Source organism: Mytilus galloprovincialis, chromosome 11, assembly GCF_965363235.1.
Source record: "Mytilus galloprovincialis chromosome 11, xbMytGall1.hap1.1, whole genome shotgun sequence".
Taxonomy (NCBI): Eukaryota; Metazoa; Mollusca; class Bivalvia; order Mytilida; family Mytilidae; genus Mytilus; species Mytilus galloprovincialis.
In genome coordinates, this window is record NC_134848.1 from 8,336,794 (window position 1) to 8,342,758 (window position 5,965).

General features: G+C 31.4%; 1 long non-coding RNA gene across 1 annotated transcript; it reads right to left on the reverse strand.

Annotated features, from left to right (window-relative positions):
* Positions 1 to 3,372: 3,372 nt before the first annotated feature.
* Positions 3,373 to 5,442, reverse strand: LOC143051574 (uncharacterized). The gene is made up of 2 exons (XR_012970844.1): positions 5,110 to 5,442; positions 3,373 to 4,412 (listed from the first exon to the last, which is right to left on the reverse strand). It is a non-coding gene; the product is annotated as an uncharacterized LOC143051574 (long non-coding RNA).
* Between the last annotated feature and the right edge of the window lie 523 nt (positions 5,443 to 5,965).

A 5,965-nucleotide genomic window follows, 5' to 3' on the forward strand; every position in this document is an offset into this window, starting at 1 on the left:
TTGCGATGACTATCCAACATTGTCCAAATGATGACAAAGATTTTTGTATCCCTTAATTGAAAAAAATAAAAGTTTTCTTGAGAACAATTTGTTATGTACATTTTACGATTTTGACTCAAGATTTCACGGAAAACTTTTATACATATACTTAATTTGATATTAGCAGGAGATAACTACTAAACAATTATAAAATTTGTTGTTATTTTTTAGCCTGTTATCTGTCTCTCAAACAGAGCAACTCTTAGAAGAGATGGCAGATCCGATAGTACAAGATCTTTTACTTCTTCAGGTAAGGCCAATGCAACTTTTGTGTTGAAATTAATTTTTTATAAAAATGGAGATGCAATTGAAAAATTATTTTTTGTAAAGCGTATTAAATGACAGCTTTTGGGTCGTAAAAGGAGTTCCTATGGGAAATTGCATTGTCAATAGTTAAACAAATTCAACCTATATAGAGTGAAAAAGGGGAACATTCAGAATTTAACCAAATTTGCTTTATTTCACAGATTTTAAAGAAATTAATTCAAATATGAAGTCTTATGAATATTTAATGAAGATTGATAGAATCCTAAACCTTAAATATGATGTCTCAGCATAAATTCACAGTTTACAGTATGCATAGTTTACCTAAAGTCCTGGATACAAAATTAATTCGAAATATTTGCATATTTGTAAGTTAAATTGTTAAGAAGTGCTTGTATTCCCTCTTCGCAGTCATTGAAACTCATAGATCCTTCCTGAATATTATTTATGGGGTATTTGTGTCCTTTCGATAATCCAAAGGTAAGCCGCAACACCTCAATCTGCTTTTTTTGTCATCACAGCATAATAAATACAGGCTAGAAAAACAAAAATATCTCAAGAAAACTTACAATAGTGTGTTCTATCCTGAATATGTACTACATATTCCAAATTGCTAGAAACAGCAGAATGATTTAGGAAAATTGAGGCCCCAGGGGCAAAAAACATAGAAAATTGCCTACCCCCTGGGTCATAAAACAAATAATTTAACTTGTAAATGCTATGATTTTATGATTTTAAAGTTCTTGATATAGAAAACAATAATTATGCTTGGAAGATATGCAAAAATCAGATGTTAGCAGTGATCTCTATAACATTTTAAGTGAATTTATATCTCAGAATAGTATCTGCATACCTACAACTATTGCAAATATGGCTTTGTTTGAACACTTTTAGTATATATATATTAGCTAAATTGTGTCAGATATATAGTTACAGATGATACTGTTGTGACGCAAATTCTAAATTGACCATTTCCTGCAGAAAATGTTTTTTTATTTGACAAATAGGCATACAGCAAGAAGTCCCCTTTTAAAACACCACTTGAAGAGTGTGCAGCTTCATGCACAACTTCAACCAAGATACAAAACCTGGATGGGAAGAATGTACATTTAAGTCAGCGGTTCAAATTTGATTCTCACGGGGATTCGACCACCTGGTTATGCGTTAATCGTTTACAAGGATCAAAAAGTAGATACAATACTACAGTCACTGATCAAATGCACAAACGAAGTCTTAAACTAAAGAAGAAAATGTCAGATTCGGATTCAGAAATGGCCAAAGCTTTCAAAGATATTCCAAGTGCACAACCTCCAACTATAACTGTAATACCCATTACATTGACATGGATAGCTGGGACAATGAAAATGACAATGAAGGTGAAACACTTATTGATAGCTGTGTGGAAAAAAATCATAACTTGTTATCTAAAAGGCATCACATATCAACCCTAATCAGAGACCTAAGACTATTTCAAAATGATGAACTGCCCACTAGTAGCACGATTTCAGTCTGAAACGGTCATTTTGGTCTGATCACATCTTGATTGACTGGATTTACCGCTAGAAAAAATCGTCAAGATATTTAAGATAGTTCAGTCGCCGTTCAGATCGATAGCCTCATCAGGTAAATCAGTTCGTTAAGGCGTGTCAAGACGGAAAAGACTGAATCGTCTAGCGGGTTGTTTAGACCCGTTAAGACCGTGTCAGACCAAAACAGACCATGGATACAAAAGAACGTTCAAAATTTTCAGACCCTGTTTTGATCCGTTCAGTATACCGGTTTGATACCACGAGTTGCGCCCCTTCTACTCGATAATGTATTTTAGATTAATACATGTATATGTATTTTATTATTACAATTTGAAGTATATTTTGATTAATTAAAAAAAAAAGATTAAATCTTGTGTTAATTCTTTATTTCTTTTCTTGTTTTGTTGAGGAACTAATAAATTATTCGTCTATATATATATGTTGTTTAGTTTTTAATAAATGTTTATTTATATAAATATATATTGATAATTAAATGCAAGGACGTACGTTAATTGTATACACACCAGAATGTATGCCATAAATTTAACCTTGAAATGTTGTGAACACCGGTAAAAATGTTTTTTGTATTTGAAGATTAGTAACGGAAAATCCTAAACGTAACCTAAAAAAGTTAAGGAGATGTGGTATGATTGCCAATGAGACAATCCACAGAAATGCAGCGGAGGCAAATTAACACAGTCATGCATATTTTTGTTTTATGCATGACAGTTTCTTTAATTCGTTTTCTGTTGATATATGTCCTAGTTTACCGTTGAAGCTGTTGCTTTTTTGGTATGTTTATTTTTTTTTCGTGCGAGTTACTCTATTAAAGTTGGAAACAAATATTCCCGACATTCGGAAATTCGAAAAAAGACTTCCCGGATCCCGAAACCTGATCATATAATGCATTCAGTCTCTGTCGGGACGGTGTTAAAGTATCACCGTATAAAAATTTTCATTCAAACAATATATCCTTATAATATTTATTTTCTTATCCATATAATATGTATATAGTACTTTGTATATACTTTGTATATATATATATATATGGCGTTGATTTAAAATAAAATCTGTTTTAGTTAAAACGGTCGAGTGCAATGGCACGTGCTAGTAATCAACCGGGTCAACAGGTAACAAAATCAATGATCCATAACGTAAGAAAGTACATGCCTATTATATTTTACAATTACTCTCATCATCATTCTTGATAAAAAGGTCTAAACTTTAATAAAGAATGAATGAACACGTATTAGTGATGTCTGACCTTCAGTTTTTAATATAAATTAATGCTTATGTTTTTTTTATATTGAGCAAAGTAACGAATGTGAATCTATTATACGTTAAAGGTTCTTACAATATCATATATGTCTAAACACTATACCAAAAGACCATGCAAAATATTTGAGCGCCGCATGTAAAACCATTAAAAAAACATGTACTGTTAGGAAGTTTGTTTAGTACTCAAAAGAAACGTTTCGCTTCTCTACTTATATAGTTTAGAGAGTATTCCTTTAAATTGTGTCAGTTATATAAAGTAGAGTGTATTTGTATTCTATTTATTCATCTAAATGTATCATTATAATATACATTTTGTATTTCACAACTATATATACTATAAGTTGTAGTGTGATTGATTGTTGTTTAAAGTCCAGTGGCAAATACTTCATGCATGTTCAGGACCAGCTGTAAGTTTATGACATGTATGGAACTCACCGGTGTAGTTTTCACGTGTTATAATAGATAAAAGAATAATTATTTTTTAAGATATCGAAACATAAAGGAGGCAAGGCGCATGGATTACCCGCACTTATCAGTTCTTTTCTCTTTTTTGTCTTAAAAAAAAAATCGATTTTTTTTTATATGTTTATATAATTTACGATAACTGTGGTGTATACGTGCTGTCAGACGAAAGATACATATGTGCCCTCTAAATATCTTTTTTTACTATGGATTGTTTGCTTTCGTACCGACGTTTAACACACAACTTTAATTACTGACTGTGATGTATGTAGAAATTCAAACGTACTGGAGAATGAAGGATGCAAATCCAAGCTTTGAATTAAAATGGTCATTAAATTTGCCACACAAATAAAAGAACAAGTGTAAGTGTTGGAATGACATATACAATATATCAACATGTGCATTGTCGGAGAATTTAATTTTGATTTTACTTTGGTAACTGGACAAAATTGAAGAGAGGCAGCCCAATCTTTTCTCCTTTTTGTTACGAGTACAAATAGATTTTATTGGCTTTATAGACATCGAATAGAATTCAGGGCATAACATTACGGAATATGATCTTCAAAATATACAATTTAATACCAATAACGTAACAAATACATTGTTTTTTTATATATATATATAAAAGTAATTTTTTGATCATCAGTGCAAGCAGTAGCGTTTGTTTGATTTTAAAACACGAATCGATCTATACTATTTAAAATTACAATACGCAAGCTGAAACCGTACCAAGTGATTATTATTTTTGCACACGACATCTAGGCTGTCGTCCCACCTCTAACAGTAGACGGTTCTCTTGGTGGGGATATTGTGCATTCAACCGTGGATATGATAAAATATCTGTAATAAACAAAATTGTAATGTTTTGATTGTGTAATGTCTTAATTTTTAAGGTTACGCGGGTTCGGTATTAAGCGGGACAATTGGTATGAACACATTTCGATATACGTGTAAATTATATTAAAAGAAGCTTTCAAACGCAGTTATTTTCGAGGATATTTAAAGATACAAATAAAAAAATCCTTTTTATGTTTTTGAATTAGGCTTTTAATTTCCATTCCTAATTATATATCATTGTAGAAAAAATTTATTTTATACATTTAAAGTACATGTAATTCTTTATGCTAGCTAGTCCATGAATAAAATTGCATAAATCACAAAAACACATTCGGGAATAGCAAGAAAGTTTACCAAAAAAGTAGTGGGAACTTTACTGTTTTTTTTTATCATATATATTTCTGATAGTTTTCCCGACCTATTCACCTATTTTCAAACTTGAAAAGGGACCCCTTTCAGCGGCACGAGCCTGGAACATGTACACATGACAGTTGTAAGTAACAGCTATATAAATATACAAGAGAAGATATGGTATGATTGCGAATGAGACAAATGTCCACAAGAGACCAAAATTACACAGACATTAACAACTATATGTCACCGTACGGCCGTCAACAATGAGCAAAGCACATACCGCATAGTCAGCTATAAAATGCATTTCAAAGATACTATAATTAGAATAAAAGGTTAACGTACTTACAAAATATGTCATCTTAAAGAATGTGATTTCACAAATAAATTATTTTCAAATTCGCAGTCCAAGTCAACCTAAAATCGGTTACACACATTTTTAATGTTATAAATCCATTCCAACAATATTATTTTAAACACACACTAGCTTGCCTTTTCATTAATTTGAATAATACAAATTCAGCTAAATTTTGTTTATTCCCATCAACAGAGAAATCTCACACTCATCCCAGACGTTAATAATACTCATGCACTTCAATTTTGATAAACAATTTATTGATACGGACGAAAACGCTTTAACATACGGTTACATTAGGGTTAAAAAAAATGTGAACTTGTTTTTAATTGAATTCAAAGATAGATTAAACGGTAGCTTTAGGCAGCAACCATTTGATTTTCTGGGGGTGGAAAAGGGGGGGGGCTATGTTTTTTTTTGGAAAAAAAAGTTTGTTTCGAGTTTTGGAAAAAAAAAAAATTGTTTTGACCCTGAGAAAAATAATGTTTGTTTTACCCTCAGCTGACACTATATGTAATGCTAATATTGAAAGAAAAAAATTTGTCGCCAAAAAAATGTTTGGAAAAAAATCCATAGCCCCCCCCCCCCCCCCCCCCCCCCCCAAGAAAATCAAATGGTTGCTGTCTTAATAGTGAAATGAACTATTTTTTTGAAGACTCGCCTAAATGTATGTTGCATAGATGTATTTGACCCCAACAGTTTTATTTAGTTCATGCTGTAAATTATATTTATAAAACCATTTATTTGTAAATACCGCATAAATCAGTCTGTTCACTGTTTGAATAAAGAAACTTGTCGATTTTATAATATTGAGAGATATCCGAGATTTTGTAATATGGTGTGATAAACA